This window comes from Zonotrichia albicollis, chromosome 4, assembly GCF_047830755.1.
Source record: "Zonotrichia albicollis isolate bZonAlb1 chromosome 4, bZonAlb1.hap1, whole genome shotgun sequence".
Taxonomy (NCBI): Eukaryota; Metazoa; Chordata; class Aves; order Passeriformes; family Passerellidae; genus Zonotrichia; species Zonotrichia albicollis.
Genome location: NC_133822.1, coordinates 33,520,648 through 33,542,826, shown reverse-complemented (window position 1 = coordinate 33,542,826; position 22,179 = coordinate 33,520,648).

Genomic DNA, 22,179 nt, shown 5'->3' with positions numbered 1-22,179 from the left:
CCCTTTCCTGCACCAATCAGCACCCAGGTTCTGCCCCACCCAGGGCAGCCAGGTTCTGCCCCACCCATGGGCAGGTCTTCCTTGCCCATGACCTACACAAGAAATCCTCTGTCTGAGCTCCAGAGCTCTCTGGAGGAAGGCAACCCAAGGCAGGCGATCCAGCCGTGGGTAATGACTGAGCAATCTGCAGCCTAATCCACCAGCAGATATCCTGATCTCAGCTCTTCCTAAGCATCAATATTTAAAGTCAAGAATACAGCCAGCAAATCCATGCCTATTGGTGCATTTATACACATAATTAGGCCAATTTGTGCATGGCGACATAGCAGCCATTCCCTTGCATGTCTTGTCTCTTCTCTGCCTCCTGTTTCTTAATGTTTCTAGTTTCTCCTGAGAATGGCATGGCTCCTTGGCTCAGAGGGTTTCTTTTTTCTTTGCTCTTGCACATCCAGCTCTGATTAGACAAATCTAGCCATGGCTTCTAGGCTTTGTTATTGAGTGTGCTGAGCTCACAGTCTCTGCTTCTTGTGTAGCAAAGGACAGGAATTAATGGTTCTAGGGAGTTGTGACTATGGACACAATTGCTCCCGGATATATATGCTGCAGTAGCTGATGACTCTTATTAATGCTTGAATTGATTTGAGAGCAAACCTAGGAGCAGATGCTACTACAGGCACATGCTTCACAGTCTGACATGTTCTCCACTGGACTTGGGAAGAATGATTGAGTTTGGGAGGGAATGGTGGTGGGCTGTGTATCTCTGGAGGGTGGACAGTGGTGCATAGCAAAGAGGAGCTCTTCTGGGGTTAATCTTCATCTGCTTGGTGGAAAGGTGGATGTTTCAGTCAAAGTGATGTTTCCTGGCATCTGCATCTCTGCAGTGCAGGGATTCAGGCCTTCTGAGACAGGGAATCTTCAGACCTTGGGAGGAATTAATGCATAAATTATAAAGAGGCATAATCTAATCAGTAGAGAGCCCCCATGCTGTTTATTTTGTTGCTAAATTCGATTTTGTCTCCACAGTACTTGCATTTCATTTGGTTGCTCTGCCACAGGGATGAGAAAGGACAAGATGTATTTGCAAATGCTGTCTAGGGGGAGCAGGAAGCTTTGGGAAGGGAAGACTGTCAGGGCTGAAGACATCATAAATGTCCTGAAGCCAGGTGAGGGCTGTTGGGCTGAGGGGATGTGGAGGAACTGTAGCCAGTCCTCTGGGCCAAAATGATTTGTGGTGAAAGAGTTAAGCAGTGCTTGTATTTAAACAGCCTTTGGTTGATTCCAGTCAGAGAGCTTAGGAGTCCTCTGCTCTGCACACTGTTGTGTGAGATGGTGTGTGTCCAGAGAAGACATGAGGTGTGAGCTGTGTCTGTGTGTCTGCATTACTCTCGCAAGTGCCTCTGGATGTAACTGTGTCCAACAGACTGCAGTTACTGCAGCAAACCACTCTGACCTTTGTCTCCAGAACCTGCTTGGTGGACCATGATGTCTGCATCATGGAGTGAGAGAAGGGCCCAGGGCCGTGGACAGGGAAGTGGCTGCAGTGTGCAGTGTGAGGGTGGCCAGAGTGACTTGGGGAAGAACAGGGGTTCTTTGCACAGCCTCATTATTTGGTTGCCTGCAGACTGAGGAAGACTGTTTTATGTTTTCTTGTGGTTGGTTTGTGCTGATGTGGTTCTTTTTCACCCTTATGAAGTTCAGTGACTTATCCAAGCCATAATTTGCTGCAGCACAGATAGACCTGACCTGGCCCCAGAGCCTGTTGCTGGAAGTCATACGGGACAGTTGTTATCTCTTTGCCCATGTGGACGTGTGCATGTGCCTCTGTGTTGCGGTACCGACAGGCAAGTAGCAACATTGCCCTCTTCTGGACTGACTGTAGGCACTGGAAGAGCATCCCTGATGGAATGGCAGAACAATCCTTCTTCCACTGCAGAGCTAACAACCTTTCTGGGTCTTGATTTCCCATCCAAATCTTGGTGGCTTTTACAATAGCCAGCTTGGATTAGAAGATACTTCTCTGCAGCACTAAGTGCCTGGGCATCTTGAGCCACCGTGACTCCTAAGAGAGCAGAGTGAGGAATGTCTCCTCTCCAGATAATGTTGACTCCAATGGAACCAGTAACCAAGAGCTCTGAAGGGCAGTGAACATGTGGTTGAAGATGTGAGGGTCATGCTGCTGAACCTTGTCCTGAGGGCTGTCTCTCAAGGGGATGAGAGCAGTGCTAGGGAATGGTCAGGCTAACATCTTTCCCCACGTCTTGGATGCCTTTTCAATTAAAACACAAATTTGTGTATTGCGCAGAGCTGGAGGACAGACTGAGAGCTACGCAGAGCCCAAGGGAATTTGGGATTCCCAAACTGGGATTCCCAAGTGCACAGGCCATGCTCACCTGTAGCAGGGGAGCAGAGAATGTCACTGAAGAGCCTCTACATTTTCCTTCTCACCCTTGGAGAAACACAAACTGAGAGAAAGAAAACCCAACCAGCCTGAAAGTGAAATATTTAGGAGTGAAAGGATAACAGAGAAGAAATGTAGACTTGAATACTTATATGAAGGTTCCCTTGCACTGTTAGGATGATGGGTAGATCACTATCACTGCTGGTCCCCTACAGGGACAAACCTGAGATTCTGCCACAGCTTTGGTGGGACTGTGGCAGTGTGCAGAACTGCTCCATTCCTTGGCTTCCCAAATATTCAACAGGGATCTGTGTCTTCCCTTCCCTTGTCAGGCTCCTTGGAACAGGGTCTGTCTCTCACAACATGGTTATGTGATACCTCTTACAGTAGGATTGCCAGGCTCCTCAGGGACTGGCAGTTAACATGCATTCCCAGAGGAGAAAGGAATGGCATCTAAAATGAGTTCAAGGAGCTGTATTGGTGACTCCTGCTAAGCAAGGCAGAAGTAAGCAGGTGCCCAGCCAATGCTACTGTGGAAAATGAATCAAAGTCTTCATCACTTTTTAAATAAGAAACACTTCAAAAAAAGAAAAGTATTCTGCTCCATCCTTCTGTTGGCAGAAAGGGCATCATTAAGAATTCATTCCAACTTCTGCACCCAATTTTCCGGCCCGGTGCCTTGTCCCACTTGTCTTGCTCCAGCTCCAAAGACAGTGGAGGCTCTGCCATGAGTATCGAGGCACAAATGGAACCTGAATAATAAGATGAAACCTGAAGAATGGCTGGGGGGATCTGGGGACCTCTGGGGAGAAGTGGCTGAAGGAGGGAAAAGCATTGCCAGGTGTGGAGCATGAGGAAGAGTCAGACTTGCCCGCAGACTTGCCAGCAAATAGGCACAAACCTGCCTCAGCTGCCTGCTGTTTCTAGACAGCAACACACACCTGGGGATTTCTTTCTACTCTGTCCTTTCCCTTCCTGAACATTTGGAGTTGATGACTGGGGATTCCTAACAGCCAGAAATGGCATCGTTGGACCAAGGTCCTGAGCTGCAAGACAGTGATGCAGCTGACAAAGGTGGCCAAGCCAAGCCAAGCCTGGCCAAGCCAAGCCAAGCCAAGCCAAGCCAAGCCAAGCCAAGCCAAGCCAAGCTGTGTCATGGGGTGGATTCAACAGTACAGGATGGTGCAGGTTAAATCTATAAAGGCTGCAGTGACTGTGCCTGTTGTGTGGGAGTGCCTTCAGATAAAGGAAGTGGCTGCTTAATGTCATGATACCTGCTTGTCTGGAGGAAAAGGGGCCTCATTTTGGGCTGTGCTCAAATTGGCATTGAGCCAGAAGACACATGAGATTCCAGCTTCTCATCCCTTTATGATAAGTGGGGAAAGAGCTGTTGCCTCTGTTTCTCTGCTGTACATTTTCTGTCTTGTGTCACTGTCAGCCACAGTATTTCCTACCTGTGACACCTGTTTCTCTTTCTCTCTGCTTCTCTAGTGGCAGCCAAGGAGATAATTGGTATTTTTGACTCTGTCTGTTGAGCCCTTTGTGCCAGAAGCTGCCAGATGAAGCTGTGAATTATATAATAAGGGTTAATTAGAGGCTTTTCAGGGCCATATTAGCATACCCCACGAGAGTGGTGCCCTCCTTTTTGGGCCATTGTAGGAAACAGTGCTTATGGGGAAGAGGAGCAAGGAGGTGTCAGTGGCATTGATGGTGGTTGTGGTGGCCAGGAAAAGGATATTCTGGCTCCTTAGTGGCACTAGAGGTGCTGGGGTGGAGCACACAACTCAGGAGAGAGAGAAGCAAGGTTAGACACAGACTGATGGGGTGGAAGTGAAGGGTTTTTAAACTCCTGTAGAGCTGTGAGCTGGTGTTGGAGGGGTAGCTGGGTGCCAGATCCCTCACCGGTCCTTCTTCCTCCCTCCACTGCTGCAGGGAGCTGAGCTAGAAGGTAGAACTTGCCAGGGCAATGTCCAGAGAGAGCAAGGCTTGAATGACCTCTGAAAAGCCCTCAGCACCCACGACTGCCAGGTGACAGCTCTGCTCCTGGATGAGTAGTCTGCTTCTCTGAGAAGGCACCATGGGCCCAATCCTGCCTCTCCAAGAAGGTTGTCCTGCCTGTGGCTGAGTGTGCAGCAGGGGCAGAGCACCACCCCAGCGAACTTGCCAGGGCAATGTCCAGAGAGAGCAAGGCTTGAATGACCTCTGAAAAGCCCTCAGCACCCATGACTGCCAGGTGACAGCTCTGCTCCTGGATGAGTAGACTGCTTCTCTGAGAAGGCACCATGGGCCCAATCCTGCCTCTCCAAGAAGGTTGTCCTGCCTGTGGCTGAGTGTGCAGCAGGGGCAGAGCACCACCCCAGCGGTGGAGTGTGAGAGGGAGAGAGGGGATGCTCCAGGTTTTGCTGTTCCTGTTGTCTCAGAGCTCCTCTGTCTACATCTGCCTTCACTCTGCATGTGCTGGGTTGTGTGACCTTGGGGTTGGTGGGGAGACCCTGCTCCCTCAGCCCCTCCCAGCTGCTGTGCAGAGAAGGGGGCACTGATTTCCCCAGCCCTGAAGGTGAAACTGCCTGAGGCACCTCAGCCAGCCCAGAAAGAAGATTTAGATGACAGATCTCCTTCCTGCTTTCAATTGTTGCTGTGCAGGGATGGTTTGCAGTGGTTGGATTTGCCAGCACAGCCTCTCTATACCCCCATGCCCTCTCAGAGGAATAAGAAACTTGTTGCTTGCAGGCCTTGGAGCCATCACTTTGGCATATTATGGAATGTTTCCACTGAAAAGTGTAATCTTGCAAGGTGACTACATCTGTGAATTCCCACAGTTACAGCACTACACACATTCCTGGGGCTGAGGACACTGAAGAACTCCCCTCTGGCTCTGAGGGATGAATGGACTTGCCTGGGTCTCTTGGTAAGTGATATCCCTTGTTCCCCAGATAGAGTTCATGAAACACCTTTGGGAAATGGAAGAGATTTGTCTCCCTTGGTTTCTCTTCACACCACGAAGTCCCAAGTCTGGTCAGTGTGGTGGATGGAGGGAAGCAGCACATGATGGCAGCCAAACCTCTGGGCTTCTTCTGCCTGGCTACCTGTGAGAACCAGCCAGTCACCAAAACACTGTCAGAACAGGACACAGGGTCTCCTCTCACCTCTGGTTTACCTTCCAGGCCATCAGCTCCCTCCTCCTTTCCTGCAAACTGTGCTCTCCTCACAATTTTTAACCACTCCCTTCACACTCTCCTTTTTTCCTGTTTTCTCTGTTCTCCTTCACCGACCCTTACCTCTCTGTTCACTGGGGAATTATGATTTATTCTATCTCTCCTACCCTCCACTTTCTTAATATTTTCTCTTACCATCTTCCATCTGTTATCCTTTTCCCATTTCTCCATTTCTTTCCTTCAATTCAACCTCCTCTGTCTCCTCCCCTATCCACATATTTTCCCCTCTCATATAATGTCTAATATAATTCCTCACATCTTGAGTCATCCAGACCTGCAAGGAAATGGTTTCCCACAGGGAAACAGAATGTGAGAAACATCTTTATTCACCAAAAATTAAATATTGACCATATGGGGTGGGAAAAAAAAAAGAAAAAAAAGGCAAAAAAAAAAAAAAGCAAAAGCCAGCTCATTGTTCAGAAGTGGATGAAAAAAGCCAAAACTTGGGTTTTTTCATGAGCAATATTCACAACTGTGTTCAGAGGATTTCTGCATCAATGTGCACTGAAAATGCTGCTGAGGTTCTCAGGCACTGCAGTGGGGCCAACCTGCACAGCACTGGGGCAGACAGAAGGGGGAATCTGAGATACAATCAGTGCATGAAACAGACTTAGTGTGTGAGTCAGCTGGATATTCTCTGCTGCAGTCATTTCTGAGGTGATGTCTCTGCCCAAATTACTCCAGCAGTGACTCTTTCAGAAATGTGGTTGTGGGCTGCAAGGGCAGGGGCCCTCTTCTAGCACTGTGCCACACCATCAGACATAGGAGCCTGGTGAACACTCAAACCCTCCCTGGAAAGTACTTCCAGGAGGGATCAAGCACCTTGCCCTACAGACACATTTCCCTGCTGCATCTCCAGATCTCTCATTGAATGTTTTCAGCTGTAACCAGCTTCTTCCACACCCTGACCCCAGAGATGACCTACTGCAGTGCCTGAGCATCACCCACAGGCTGGAATTACTCAACAAAGACTGCAGTACAGAGGAAGTCAGATTTGGACAGAGGCATCACCTCAGAAATGACTGAAGGAGAGAAAGTAACATACTGTTCTTGCAGGCAGGGGACAGACTCAGCACCACACAGAATGACTCAGAGAGCAGCTTTGGTGGGCAGAGAAAGAAAATCTCAATGAATCCCGCAGGCCTTTCTGTTTCAGTGATCTATTAAACAAACCATAACTCTATGTACAGCAAGTACAGCCTTAATCCCATGTGATCCTGATATTTTTAGCAGCTTGCTCATGGGACTTTTTGCTTCACTAACAGGAGCCCTGAAGCCAAAGCCCAAAGATTCCTAGTTAATAGGTAGATCTCTGGTGAAAACCCAGGTCTGCAAGTGCTGCAGTGAGAGACACAAGATGTTTGATTACAAGAAAAACGTCTTGGGATCAAGCTGAACCAGCCGTTCTACAGCTGGATTTTAGGCTAAATCACTGTGTAACCCTGTTGGGATCCATGGACATGGGGAGAGGTTGGAGAGGCAGGCATCTGCTTCATCAGTGCTTGGGACACGGGTGGTGGAGCAGTGTGGGATGCTGATGCACTCTGAGGCTGCACACAGGCAGGAGGTTGGGAGAGGAGCTGGCAGAGTGCTGGCAATGGGATGTGCCTTCCAGCAGAGCCCTTGGGAGGCTGTGGTGTTTCTCTGCAGGGCACCAGGCCTCTCCCCAGCTGATCCCAGGCCAAGCTGAGTGTTCTGGGGCAGTGTGGGGCAGTCTCCAGGCCCTGCAGAGGCTGTGGCTGTGTGAGGATCTGTGACCAGGCTCTGGGGCTGCAGCTGGGCCCCTCTGCTCTGTGATGTGGAGCATGGGCATCCCACCTGCTGTTACAAATGAGGGGATTTGGTGGGCAGGAAAGGATTCCCCTGATGGGTCAGCTCCTTCTACTGTCACCACCTGGAACCATCTGCACAGAAGAGATTCCTTGGATCTGCACCAGGGTTCCTTGGACAGCACACATCCAGAAGGCTCTTGCCAGAAACATTCCCTGCAGACAGCCATGGCATCAGGGTCTCTCATCCTCCAGATGGGGCAGCCCTCACTGCTTACTCCTCCATTGCTGGGATCTTAGGCAGGAAAAAGGCCCACTGGAGGAAGGCACAGGTTTGCTGGTCTGTATGATCATCTCCAGGTGACCACCAGGCAGAAGCAGCAAATTTATCTTCACAGGTATCGTGACCTTTCTTCAAATGAAGGAAATATTTTGCGGAAAAGCAGCAGAAAATTTGCCATATCAGCATGAATCAAAGCTGTCTGCATTTTCTCCTCCACTGAGGATTCTAAAATTACAAATGATCTGAAGAAGGCAAACAAGGCAAAAGTACTGGCTACTCCTTCCCAAGTGAGAACATTGAGTATCCTTGAAATTATTAAACATCTAGTTTAAGAAAAATTCAAGAAAAAGTTTCATAGTAAAGAAATAGCTGATGAATTTCCTCACCAAAATGTGTAAACCAAATTTCTCAAAGCCTTTGAAGTGCTGTTGGCCAGTATTGAGGAGTGTCATGGTTTGAGCCTGGCACAGAGCCAGTGCCCCCCATGAAAATGCCTTCACCCTGGTGTCTGCTGTGAGATGTGACCAGGAATAAGCAAAACAGGCTCTAACTTAAACATAAAGAACACTTTATTACTTAAACTACAGGAAAATAGGGAAAGACAATAAGGAAAAGAAAAAAAGAAATTGAAAACCTTACAAAAAAACTTTCCTCCTCCCCACTCCCTGACTTTCCCAATCCGATACATTCTCCCAAATCATCAACTGCCCAGCCTTGGCCCCACACTTTAGTATACTCAAACTGCAGTTCATGAAGAGGAAAGGAGTCCTTCTTGTTCCATAGGCTTCTCCTGGAAACACACTGAAACCTCGTGTGCTTCCTTGTCACTTCGGCACCGCCCGGAAAAAGTCCTTTTGCCGCTTGTGACATCTTCCTTCCATGCCCAGTGCTCTCACCACTGCGCAAGGCCAGAGCTGCTTTTAGGGTTGTCTTTCAAGGATGCCTTGTCTCACTCCAAAAAGGCACCGTCTCTGCTTTTGGGACATCTGTCCCCCCCATATTTTTCCAACCCCCTGGGGCCGGTGGGTCCTCACGAAGAACCCTCCTGGTTTTGAGGCACTGCCTCCCCCTAAATGCAGTCTCTGTGTCACAGGAACAACTGAGTCCATGGCCACAAGAAAAGTCCAGCCAAAAGGCCACTCCAAATCATCTCTCCCCATCCAATCATCTCCACGTTCTTCGGGCCAGGTCCTTGTCTCATCTCATCTCTTATCTCCCTTCTTATTCAGCTTCGAGGAGGATTAGCATTTTTGCAAGGCCCCAATCATGAAAGAAAGGGTTAAAAGTTTTCAGTCTCTGTCTATCTCAGAACGATAATACTCCCACACGTGCTGCTGCTGCTGCGGCTGGCCGGGCTGCACCCTTCCCCCCCCTTTCTCCTCCTGGGCCGGCTGCTATCACCGCCGACTCTCCCTCTCTCTCCCTCCTGGGGGGGGGGGAATGGCTGCCCGATGTCTCTTGGGGCTCCTCCACCCTTCCATCCTTGAAGGCTTTCTCACCCCCATCTCTGTCCAGGCCCCGGGCCTACCGCATGGCTGCCCCTCCCCCCGCCCAGCAGTAGAGGCTGGACGGGGGAAGAGATCTGACCTCTTCGAAGCGACGTCCCAAGAGAGAGATCCAAGGGCAGTGCCCTGCTTTTTAACCCCTGTGTATTCTCGGAGGTGTGTCCAAACCCCACTGGCTACACCGGGTGCCAGTCTCAAACCCAAAACCTTCATTGGTTTGACCACAGCTTCCCAGAATTCCCACTCCTTCCTGGTCAAACCACCACAAGGAGAAAGGGAGAACACTGGGACAGATGGACCTTCATGACAATCCAGTACATCCGTTCTTCTGCATTATTGCACATCTTACCCAACCTCTGTCAGCCTTGTGCCAAGGTCTGCCCAGCAAGGCTGCTGCAATGCTCTGACATGCCAGGTAACTGTTAGCCTGACACTAAGATCATCTGACAGACCTGAGGGGAAAAGTGCTGCATTTGAAACTTCCCAGCATTGCAGCACTGAGACTCAGAACGGAGTTTCTGCAGCTGCTGTTTCCAGTTCTCCCAGCACACTGTTTAGCAATGTATAAAATTCAGATCTTAAAACTATTTGGTGTGGTCCAAAAGGGCAAGTGGGATGTACAGGTAGGAAAAGAGTTTAAATGTACACAGCAGTAATCAGACAAATGAACAGAAGGGACTACATGTAGCTTGGGTTTCTTGTAAAATGAAAACATACAAGGCAGCACACCTCTGGAGACATGCTTGCCTTGGGGACCACAGTGCCCACATAGACAGGTGTTGTCACCAAGACCAGGCACACCAGATGACGTGAGAGAGGGACAGGCATGGCACCCGGGCAGTGGAATCCTCTAAGCAGCACAATTTGCCTCATGACAAGAATGCTGACGTCAGTGCTTGCTGACACAGGAGTACGTATGGGAAGTGGTAGGATAGAAAAACCCCAAGATTTTGTTGGTGAAAATAGACAAGGAAAAAGTTGAATCACATGGCTTCATGACCTAAAGCCCCTTCTGAACCAGGATAGGTGTTGAGACAGGGAAGTCCCTGTGGGATTGATCCTGGGAGGTGTCAGGCTGTACTGGATCTGCTAGTGACCTTGCTTGCAGTTGGCTGCAGGTCCTCGCTCGAGCAGATGGCAGGCACGCTCTGCACTGCTCACCCGTGGGACACAGAGCTGAGAGTCCCTGAGTTAACATCCAGGTGAGCTCCCCATGACTGCCCAGAACCTTAAAAATCACAAGAACACAAAATTATGGGAGGCAAAAGGAAGGCCTGGGAAATGCTGGCCGACTGCTGAATGGGACAGGTGCCCTGGTGAGACGGGGCACTGAAAATACTGAGATATTGAGTGGCTTCTCCAGAAGAGAGGTCACTCAATAAAGCTCAGTCTTTAGTAACAGTACTGGCCTTCAGAAATGCCAGGGCCCAGAGGCTGGGGGAAAATAGGGAGCAACTTAACCTGTGTAGAAGAGGATCAGAAAATACTGAAGCGGACTGGACATGTGTAAGTCCATGGGCCCTCATGGGATGCATCCAGCAGTGCTAAGGAAGCTGGCTGCTGTCATTTCAAGGTCAATCCAAATAACCTTTGAATACTCGTGGTGAGTAGAAGTGCCTGAGGATGGGAGAAATGTAAATGTCACTATGGAAGTCTCAGCTTATAGGATGTCATGGAAAGTACTGTGCCAATGGGAAAGGATGGAACTGAAATTCCTCTGTGTTTTAATGGCGTGTTAGAACAGAGGGGTGATGCTGCATGCAGGAATCCATGCATTTCTGATTCCTGCCAAATTGGAACAGTGTTAGTGAGGCAAGGTTTATAGAGGGAGATAAATTAATTTCTTTAGACAAGCCAAATTAAATGTAAAAATGGACAAGCTCCTTTTTGGACTTGCTGCATTTACCTCCTCCTGTGGGCCTGACAAGCTGTCCATTTATTTGTGCTTGTATCCAAGCTGATCCTTCACACAAACCTTGCTGCTCCTACCATCTTCGGACATGACAATTGAGCTTAAAATATAAATTCCTAAATTCCTATTTTCACAAAGGCCAAGCTGTGAAAGCAACATTGCCTACACTCATTGGTGACCTGGGGAGAAAAGGAACCCAAAGATTAAGGATTTGTTTGATGATATCCTTGCATACGAGTACCCGCTGTGATAATCCACACGTGCAGTACGGAAGAAGAGGATCAGCTGTTCCTCCAGGATGTTGAACTGCAGTTCAACAGTTAATCTTTCAGAGCTGATCTTTGGTACAGTATGGTTTGTTCTCACATTGAGCTCACATGGTGCTCAGGTTGACTCATGAGCCTGTCCCATGCTGGAAGCATCGCTTTCTGACAGGTAATAGAGCCAAACAGAGCAGGGTCTAAAGCAAAACCCTCAGGGATTTGCCAGTGAAGGCATGTCTTGGTGAATCCTAGGAAATAGGGCATGTTCTTATGTTTCAGATAAGCCATAAGGGTTTGGCTCCTCCTTGAGGGAAGGGAACTGAGTCCTGAGCAAAGCAAATAGTAATAAAGAAAACCAAGTGGTAATATAGCAAACCAAGGGATAGAGGATAGCAGGGAGTGAGATACTGCAAACAGTGTGAATAAGACAGAGCCTTGTTCTTTGAAACTCCCACCAAGGCCAAAAAGAAACAGACAGAAGAAAAGGAGTTGTCTGAAAGCACAAGTGTGAGGGAGAGAGGGAGAGTGTGTGAAACAGACACTGGGGGAAGGGGATTCCATGCAACACTTGAGAGACAGGGTCCTGCAGCCTTTGTGCTCATGTTGGAGCTTGTGAGAGTGTGAGACGGCCTGTGGGAGAGAGCCCCATGTGTGTGTGTGGGGGGGAGTGTGAGAGCCCAGCACAAAGAGGGGGAGACCAAAATGGAGCCTCTCCAACCTCTCCCTGCCTGGGAAGCCACTTAAGGGGCCTGGAGTTGTGGTGGGGTGACACATTTCGTGTAAGGATGGGGAGATGCAAGAGCTATGCACTGACGCCTCTGGCTCAAATCAACGATGCCACCACAACATCCTGTATGAACAATGCCTTCCCTGTTTTGGTGCTTACCCTCCATCCCCACCAAACCTGAAATACCACCTGACTGCTCTGCAGAGTTGAGGATGGAAGTGAAGGAGACAGGCTTCCCATGTACAGCGGGAAGCCAAGAAGGACTAACAAAAACGCCCTGGCAGATGGCAGCTGCTGTCCTGCTCCCCCAGCCTGTCCTGCTGCCGTTGTTTGTGCCATTTGAAAGCGGAGCAGGAGGCAGACAGCTTTCCCCTTGCTTGCAGGAGCCTCCTCCACAGAGCCAAATGGCCAGTACAGCACAGCCAGGCCCTGCAGCTGGCCAGACCCAGTCCTGTCTCACCACAAACTCCCAGTCTTGGAAAGATGGGAATGTAGTGCTCCTTCCCAGCACCTGTTTGGCTTGAACACATGAGCTGTCCTGCCCCTGCTGCTTCTGCTTGCCATCCAGTGCTCAAAGACCCCTTAGTTTTGGTCAGGGCTCAGGCCTTTTCAAGCCCTACAAGACTGAGGGAAACATAAATGTGTTGGCAAAACAAGGGTTTCTGCAGTGCTCATGCAGTGTGAAATGCAGCTCAGCTCTGTCAGCTGGAGAGGCAGCAGTGTGAGCCAGGTGCTGGGAACAGCCTGAGTGTTTGAGTGGCTGTCCTCAGAGAGACTAAAAGCTAGAAGAAAGGCATCCCAGTAAAACCCTGGAGATGGGAAGTGATGCCATTGCTGCAGGTCCTCAGGAATCTAGAGGGGGACATTCTGGTTTCCAGAGCCACGTTTAGTGACCTGGGTTATCCCAGACATTTGCTGAGTGCTGGTCAGTACTAAACAGGACCTGTGGGAGATATTCTGGAGGAGAAGCTGAAGACAGGTGGGTGATCTAGCACCACACACCAGTGTTCAGATCTCTGATTCCCTCCTTGACCGACTGTCCTGGGTTGTAAGGTGTGGTTTGGGGGTGTGTGTTCTATTTCCCACCTGTTGGAGGTGGGGCAGTTATCTTCTGTTAATTGGGCAGTTTACTTTATCTCTTCCACAACCAGGCCTCCCTCCAGGGAGATATCTGCTGTTAATGGGCCATTGAGTCTCACTGCATGGCTGATAAAATTACAGCATCACACTGGGAGATGCTCCACCCAGGGGGAGGAGCCAGGCATTCCTACCTGGATAAAATCTGAGACTGGGAACAGCAGCTTTTGCTCACTGGATTCCCAGAGGAAGACCAGGCCCATCTACACCACCACAAGATCTCCAGAAGAAAACTGCACCATTTACAAGATCACTGCTTCAACAGAGCCAGACCTGCCACTGCAGGAGGACTGCAGCCACCATTTAATGGGACTGCTACCAACATCCTGACCCTGATGGTTGTATTGTAACTCTGTCAGTGTTACTGCTTTTTTATTTAATTTTTATTTTCTTCCCTAATAAAACACTGTTATTCCTACTCCCATATGTTTACCTGAGAGCCCCCCTTAGTTTCAAAATTATGATAATTCGTGGGGAGGGGGTTTACATTTTCCATTTCAAGAGAGACTCCTGCCTTCCTTAGCAGACACCTATCTTTTCAAACCAAGTCACTTACATAATTTGTGCTGGCCCTTAAAAGCCAGGACAGCATCAGCACTGCAGATTTTTGGAGGTACCATGAGAAATCATCTGGCAGAGCTCTTTAAAGCCCTGGTGATGTCATCACTGCAAAGTCCTGATGCAGGGCTGTTGAGCAGGTTCTTTACAGGTTATCCCAGCACCTTTCAGCTGGCTGCACATTCCCACATACCTTAGCACTGCACAGCAATAGCACAAAGTGTCTTTCAGTGCCAGTTGGGAATATGTTCTGTGAGCTTTGATTGAGACTGATGACATAGGCATAGGCACTGGCCTGCACCAGAGGCATCTCTGGTGCTGCCCAGGTACAGGTCTGCTGAAAATGCCAAGTGTCTGTCCCAGGCTCATGAGATCCTGCAGGCTGTGTACAGCCCGTGGGCTTTAGGACTCCCACCCTTGCCTCAGACAAAACAATGAGGTTGTGTGTGCCAGCCCTAAGGGTGGCTGAGGAGACAGACCATTGGTGTCAGCTTTCTAAGGAAATGCAAACATGCTGCTTTCCTGCTACATCAAGAGACTGTGAGTAGCAACTTTTAACAAAAGGCAGTGACATTGCCCACATGAGCCTTTAAAAAGACTGAATGATGTCACCTATTTGTGGAGCAGCAAATTGTAATGTCACTTCCAGACTCTAAAGACTGCTGAACCACTTGAGCACGATGTAATGCCCAGCTGACCACTCTTAGTAAGTAGGATGTCCCTGCAGGCACTGATAAACACTTGTTGTGATTACTGAATCAGAGCTGGCTGGGGAATTTGAGCACAGCCTTCTCATTGTACTGCAGGGCAAGTGTCTGAACACACTTAGCAGCAGGAGTGCCTCGGGAGGCAGTTACAGTCCTAGATAAATGCCTTTTAAAGCCTTCTAGAAATCACTGGTCTATGTCAGAGCCATGTGGCTCTAGCTCAGCCACAGAGAACCATGGCTCTGGGATTATCCCTCTTCATCCAAACATTCATGTTGCTGTTGTCTGTGCAGTGAAGGAGTGTTTCTTCATCACTGCTTCCATGAGAATGGATAAATATCCTTAACATCTCAAGCTGGGTTGTGGGTGAATTCAGCTGGATTGAGAACTTGAAGAGTCTCTAGGGGTGTGCAGATGTGTCTGAGTGAAAGCCATGCTCATACCCTATGCACAAACAGCAGGCTGTCTGTGTTCAACCCTGCCTAGTGTGCACAGGGAGGTGAGATGCTGCTCCCACTCCCACCAGGCTCCCCTTGGGCAGCCCAGCAGTGCCCGTGGTCCTTGCTGGTGTAGTCTGCCTTTCACAGCAGCTTCCTGTTCTTAGAGCCAAAAAGCAAACTGTGCTTCCAGTGATCCCTCTGTGCACGTGCTCTGTGGTGTCCTGCTCCACTACTTCTCCCTCAGTCCCCTGCCTCCTCCTTGGTCACATTCCCATGCCCGTGACCTCCGTCGGTGTTACCTGTCCATCTCCATCAGCCTCTGAGAACTGAGACAACAAACTGACACGCACAAGCCACTGCTGATGGAAGGAGGAAGATAGTCCCCACAGCCCTCTCATCAAGAAGCCCCTCTAAAACCATCCTAATGAGATCCTCCTTGGGGCCCCTGTCAGCTCTGCCTTTCTTTGCAGACTCCTTTGACAGACGGATGTCAGTTCGGGGAAAGCTGTTTGATGTTCTTCATCTTAATGAAAGTGATCCTCCAGCAGGCACTGTCTCCTCTGCCTCTAGGCAACTGTGGTCTAGCAGTGTCAGGCTACTCTGTGCTTTGTCATACTGGATCCTAATTAGTGGCTGACTCCTGCTGCTTCTGAAGTCAACAGGGAAAACATCCCTCTGGCGGCAGCGGAGCAGAAGGTAGGGGATGGGAAAGTCAGTGCACAGAGGAATGGCAAGGGTCTGTGTGAGTCCCTTCCCATCCTCCTCGAATATTACTGCCATCCCTTTTTCTCTCTTTCCTCTGCTCATCCAAAGACAGGGGTGGATGTGTAGGCAGCTCTGTGTCTGCTCCCTGGTTATCACTGACCTGTAGGGCACACACACATGCTGCTTTGGGTGAGAGAGAAAGGACTGAAGTTCCCCCAGGCCACTCACTTGGGGCTGTCTAAGCGCTGAGAAGAGGTGAACCTAATGGGAGATGCACTCTAGAGTGAGAAAATATAGATTACAGGATCCCTGCTCCAGATTTTTCCACCGATAATGAGTTGCATCTTTTTGATTCAAGTGGTTGGCTGATGTTCAAGCTCCTGTATTTTGTTTTCTCTTAAGGAGACATATTAACAATAGATCTAGGAACTTCTCTGGGGACACCCTGTATGTCTGTAAAGTGCTGCTCTGGTATGTCAAAAACTAGGAGGCAATTTCTTTGCTGCCCAAACCCTTTTCTTCAGGCTTTTCTTAGTGGTCCTTCCTGTCTGCAGTTTCATTGTTTTCTCAGAATACACTGCTTTCTTTCCTCTCACAAACACCGCTGTTTTATCCTATACCTCCTACTTTTGGGAAATGGTGCATGCCTATGTTTAGATGATGCCCATTAATGCTGCAAAGAGGAGGTTGATTGTGTCCTGGAACCATCTTAAAGAAAGGCAGAAGCTAAATTCATCTGATTAAAGGGCATTCGATCGGTTTGTTGCAGAACTTATTCAAAATCCAGTCAGATCGTCCATCCTCATCCACAAGCAAATGCAATCTCCCGAGCAATCATTACACCTGCAGCATCTCTTTTATTCAGGGCTGTCAGACACTCAGAGCCCTGTCCTGGATTCCTCCCTGCCTCCCCAGTGGGGATGTGTGTGTGGCTGCCCAGTCTAGCATCTATTTGTGCTTGTGTACTGGAGCTTTTGAAGTGATCATTATATTGCTGTATGCAGCGCAGTGCGGAACTAGTTTCTTTCCATGGCTCTCCCTATCATTTCTGGGTTATCTGACAAAGCCTGGTCCCATTACAGCTCTGGAGGCAAGGGGTGCAGTGAGCTGCCTTACCCTTCTGCCCCTAACTTGCAGGTCACTGTGGGCACATTCAGGCTGCAAGAAGATCAAATCTGACTGTGGTGTGGGCATGTGGGCCAGTCAATCAATAGGGAAGGCACTGCTCAGCTCTGGTACTTCAGGGCTCCAACCTGGATAGCTGGAAGGGTTTTGTAGCACTGCTGTAAAATTCCAGATTTCTGGAAGCTACTGGAAGGCATAGATAAACCTCTTGGGAAGCATGTGACAACCCAAATACTGTGGTGTAATGAAAAGTCTTTGGGTTAATACAACTGAGATATGGCTATCATAATGAATTTTAAATTATATTTTGAATACTTGGTGGTTTTTGTCTTTGAGCTTTGCTTGTATACAGACTCCTTAATTCAGCCAGAACCTTCCTTTTAGTTTACAGAAGCACATATACTTTCATACATAATTCTCGAACCTCAAAATTGGGCCCTCTTAATCTGACACCAATAAGTGGTTCTTTAAGGGGAATAGTGGTTGAGAGACCTGGAGGCAAATTGCTAGGCTTAGCAAGGGTGGTGTAGAGAGGGGAAGGGTAGAGAAGATTACAGAACAAAATCCAGAGCTGCTATTTGGAGGAGATGGAGGGAGCAGGGGGGAGTGGAGAGAGGGAAGTGGTTGTCCTTAAAGAAGCATAGAGTCAGGGAGCTGCTGGCCCCTCTCTGGAGGGCTCTGCTTGGCTGGGCAGCTTATTAACTGAAATTGAAAGAAAATGGAGAAGGATCAGGGCAGTGCAGCAGATAGAGGGGCCAAGGAAGGCCTGACTGATGAGGGAAAATTAAGCCCTAAATGTGTTTATCTTTGCTAAGTGATGACTAAGAGGATGTGTGATAACCATCTTGCCATCTGAGAGTCATGAATAACTGTGTGCAAGTGTGTGTGTGTGGGCATGATCTAGGGGGTGAGAGGGACAAGGGATTTCAAAGAGCCAGACCCCAGTGGTCACCTTGCCCCTACACAGGCTCAAGGGCAGGCAGAATCCTCCTCACAGAACCAAAGAGGGACCAGGCATGCTGGGAGTGAGGAAAGGTGAGGGAAGTGGGTTTGAGTCAGGGGGAGATGGGATGGGAAGGAAAATAAGGAAATCTTGTTGTTGCTCCATCTCCAGATACAGTGATGTCTCCTGCCCCTCCATTTTTCATGTCATCATGAAAACCTACCCTTTAGTTGCTCTGCCTCAGTCTCCTCACTCCAGACTCTTCATGCTCCTCACTCCCTCTTTTCTTTGTGTTTTCTTCCTACATTTATTCTTGCTCACTCTGTTCACAGTTTCTTCTCTCTGTTGCACATTCCCTTCTCCTTCTTTTTCTCTTCCTTTGCCCATTTTTCTGTCCCCCCGCCCCTCCACCCCCTTCTTTTTCAGCAGGTAGATCTGCATCTGTGATTGAAGGTTCATTTTCCTTTCATTCTGTAAGTGACAAATTCTGACTTGGATAATCACTTGTGAAAAATCAAGAGAGAAGCCAGCTGCTCCAGTGGCACAGGATCTGGCTGTGATGTTCATGAGGACCGATGGCAGGCAGGGTGAGGGATTGGAGGGTGCTGTGCAGGGCAGGGAGATGTTCTTCTTTCCCTTCACAGCAGGGGAGGGAGGACCAGGGGGGTTGACATGGTTGCTGAACATGTCTAGGACCCATGGGAAATTTCTTCCTCAGGCAATTTTGATCCAAATGAGGAAAACTGGAATGCATTTCCTAAGCTCTGACCTAACAAAGAAAACTGGGTTTTGACCTTCAAGTTGAGGAGAAAAGATGTTAGAAGCATGCAGGGGTTTGACTGCGCTGGGAGGTGTGGGGCAGACTGTGTATGCCCACATTGCTGGCTCCAGCTCCAGTTGATGTGCCCAGGGAGTGCTTAGGCAGAGCCCCACCTCGGTGTCTCTGGTATACCATGCTGAAGAGAGCATTTGAAGAGGCCTTGCTCATCCAAACTGTGTGACCATGGGCCTGCTAAAATGTCACCACACAGGTGACATCCCTTCCACAGAGCACCAGCAACCTCTTAGCACTCGTATGAGTAGTTCTGACGTGGGCAGTGTTTGTGCTCACTGAACTGGCTTTGTCAGGGTTGCCCTCCCATCGAGCTCACAATCACCGTCTCTGAGGAAATGGCTGGATGTGGAATCTTCCTTCTGCCCTGTGGGAGCTGAGTCAGTGCTGTTTACACAAGAGGGAACTGTCTGTGTCCCACAGCACAGTGGTGCTCACAGCAGCAGCCATGGCCATGACACTGGGGCTCCATCAGACAGAAGATCTGGGTTTGCTGGTATAGCACAGAGAGCATCAGTTTCCTCATGGAAGCACTTCTGCCTGCTTCTCTGTTCATGTAGCCCATGTGGAGTCACCAGGAATCTGCCAAGTTCTCAATGTGAACTTACCCTCTGAGGTGAAATCTGCTTGTTTCTCCCACAGGGGAATCCCTTTTGCTCTTAGGCTTTTGTGCTCTCAAAGGCAGACATTCACCATCTTGCTGTTGGTGAAGAAGAGTCAGGCCTGCTGTGGCATTAGGAAACCACAGTAGATCTAAACTGAAAGATGCCACTGGCCCACTCAGCTGTCTTTTTGTTCTTGGCAGCCCAGTCCTCGGAGTCATCAATCTGCAGGCCCCAATGGCATGGTGGCACTTACACTCTCAGCACTTCTATTTCTGTCTGAGAAGGCATTCCCTTCGCTCTGGAGGAAACTTTCTTCCTGGGACACAGGGGAATGAATAGTGGGTAAAGACAGATGGTAGGAACAGGCAAACCTTTGGGCTAACCTGCACTGTTCCACCTGGACTTTTCTAATGCTTCTCTCCAGTGCCATGAAATTCACTATACACAGGTGTGGGAGAACAAAAGTGTTGGATAAAGAGAAGGAGGAATCTGGGGGTAGAAGGCAGCATGACTAAAGGAGGTAGATAGAAGGCACATCTGACTGGGGCCAGAGGTGACTGTGGGACTTGGGGCTGGTACGTGGGCAGAGCTGTGGCCAAGCAGAAAACAGAATTAAATGAAACATGGCCCTGAGGGAGCCACAGGGCAGAAAACTCCTGAAGTCAGAGGCCAGTCTTTCCTGCAAGGGACTCCACAGTTTCACTGACTTAAGAGATCATTCTCCTTGCTCCCTTACCTCCCTCTCACGTGAGCTGGCCTGTGTGTGGCTGTTGGACAGGTGCTGCTCTGCTCTGCTCTTCCAAGAGCAGCACATTTCATCAGCCCAGGCCCCTCTGGGTATTCTAGGAGCAGACTGAGGGAAGGAGCATCTATATTATTAAGTTATAAGGTGTGTTAGCTCTTGGGCCAGTGAAAGTCACATATTTGATGTGTTCCTGGGCTCCTAATGAGAAATACCAGCACACAAAACTCCTCCTGTAGGAGACAGAGGCTGGCAGTCCAGGTGATGGGAAAAGGAGGGATTGCTGAGGGTACCAGAGCTGTCCAGGCAGGGGCCAGGGAGGAAGAGTGTGTGTGCACATGTGAGATAGGAAAAAAGGCAAGAAAGAAAGAAAGAAAGAAACAAAAAGCTGTGTGTCTTTGTTCACTCTCCTTATTGCTTTAATAATGACAAGCTAATGACTTAATGCCACTCTCCCACCCCGCTGACTGCTTGGCCCTCTGCTCAGCAGCTTCCATTGATAGAGGGGAGCAATGCCACTGAGTGTTGTGGTGTGTTGCAATATCCTGTTTTACCTTCTCCCTTCCCCCTCACCCCTTGCTGAGTGTGCCCTGTCAATCAGGCTAACATACCAGCAAGGCGTCGTGTGATTCGTCGATTTCAAAGGATGCTCCTCAGGCCTGGGGGTCATTGGCCTGTCTAAGTGTCATCCTCCCTTGAGACCCTGCCCCCTTCACCTGGTTGGTAACTCACCTGTCCCCTCCCCTTCCCCTGTCCCCGAGCTTATAAAATGTGAATAAGACCATGCGGCTTTATTCTGTTATCAGCAGTAGCCCAGTGCAGACATATCTGTGCTCATGGAATAAACATCTGGCTACCTTCTAGCAGAATCCGCTCCCTTCTTCTCTTCACCATCGCCAGAAGCTCTCCCCTGAGGTAAACGGAGTCCTGTCTTGTGCCCCGCTGCACTCTGCCGCCAGCCAAGGTATCTTTGAGGTATAACACCGCAGAGCTGCCTGTGGCCCAGCAGCGAAGGTCAGAACTGGCCTAGGCACCATCTAACTGGTTATATTGGGATACATATTTCAATATATTGGCGTCCCTGTGGGTGGCTCGACCCTGAGCCGAAAACGGACTCGCAGTACCTCAGAGAAGTTTCTGCCAGCCGTGCATCCAGCTGGAAGGGCTTTGGTTGCATTGCCCTCAGCTAGAGACTTTGGGAATACTCCCAGAAAAAGTTTCGTGGACTGTTCGGCGCCTTTGGAAAGCCCTGCTTCATTGTGGTGAACAGATTTTCCAGAGGAAGAAAAGGGTAGCTTCTCTTACACCCAGAGAGAGGTCCTTTTCCGGTGGAGACCTGCCTGCCTGTACCCAGCCTACAGCTTCCATTTCACGTGAGTATCTCTGCTTTCGGTAGAGCAGAAGCTCAAAAACAGACTCTGCCGCGAGTTCTGTTCCTTTTTTGCCTTTGCATTTTGGCTGCGCAGCCCCACAGACAAGAATTCATAGCGTTCTAGTGTTAGCTTTCCTGCTGCGTGTTTCACTGTTTTTTAGAATTCGCGCCGGAGCGGGATCGCTCTCTGCCCTTCCCCCCCGGCTCAGCAGCGTGTTCAGACACGTGTTAGGAGATTTTCTTTCTCTTTCTCTTTGCGGGAGAGGGGGGGGCTCTCTTTCCACGTGGCCGGGGGACCTGCGGGGGTCGGGAGTGCTCTGCACACGCGGCGGCGGGGGGGGGGGGCGTCCCGGTTTCGGCTGCCACGTGGAGTAGTTGCTGTCTCTGCTCCGCGGGAGTGGCTGCTGCATTCCACCGCGGGGGAGGCTTTGTTTCTGCCTCGGCTCGGCAGGGCGTGTCCCAGCTCCCTGCTGCTGCTGCCCGGGAATTTTAAAAGCAGTATATACAGCTGCATTGTGAAGCTTTTGTCTGCTCGTTATCGCTTTCTATCTGTGGTTTTTTTTAGAAATTGGTAGCTGATTTTAGCTTTGTTTTTGGTCAGGCGGGATTAAGTACTTTGCTTTTTAACATGGGTTCCAAACTTAGCATTGTACAAAGGGGAGTGTATTATGATATTGTTAGCATTTTAATCAAGAGTAATGTGAAATTCTCTAAAGGAAAATTGAAACAGTTTATAAGATGGCTTTTTCTGCAGTTCCCAAACATTTCCCCTGAAGAAATCCACAATATTCAATTCTGGGATAAAGTTGGGAATGAATTGATAACCTTAGGACAATCTGGCAAATTACCCTCAGCTAAATTTGTGTTCTGGAGTTTGCAAATTCGAACAGCATTGCTCAAACAAAAGGAAATGGAGAAAAAGCCAAATGTAAAGCCATGTG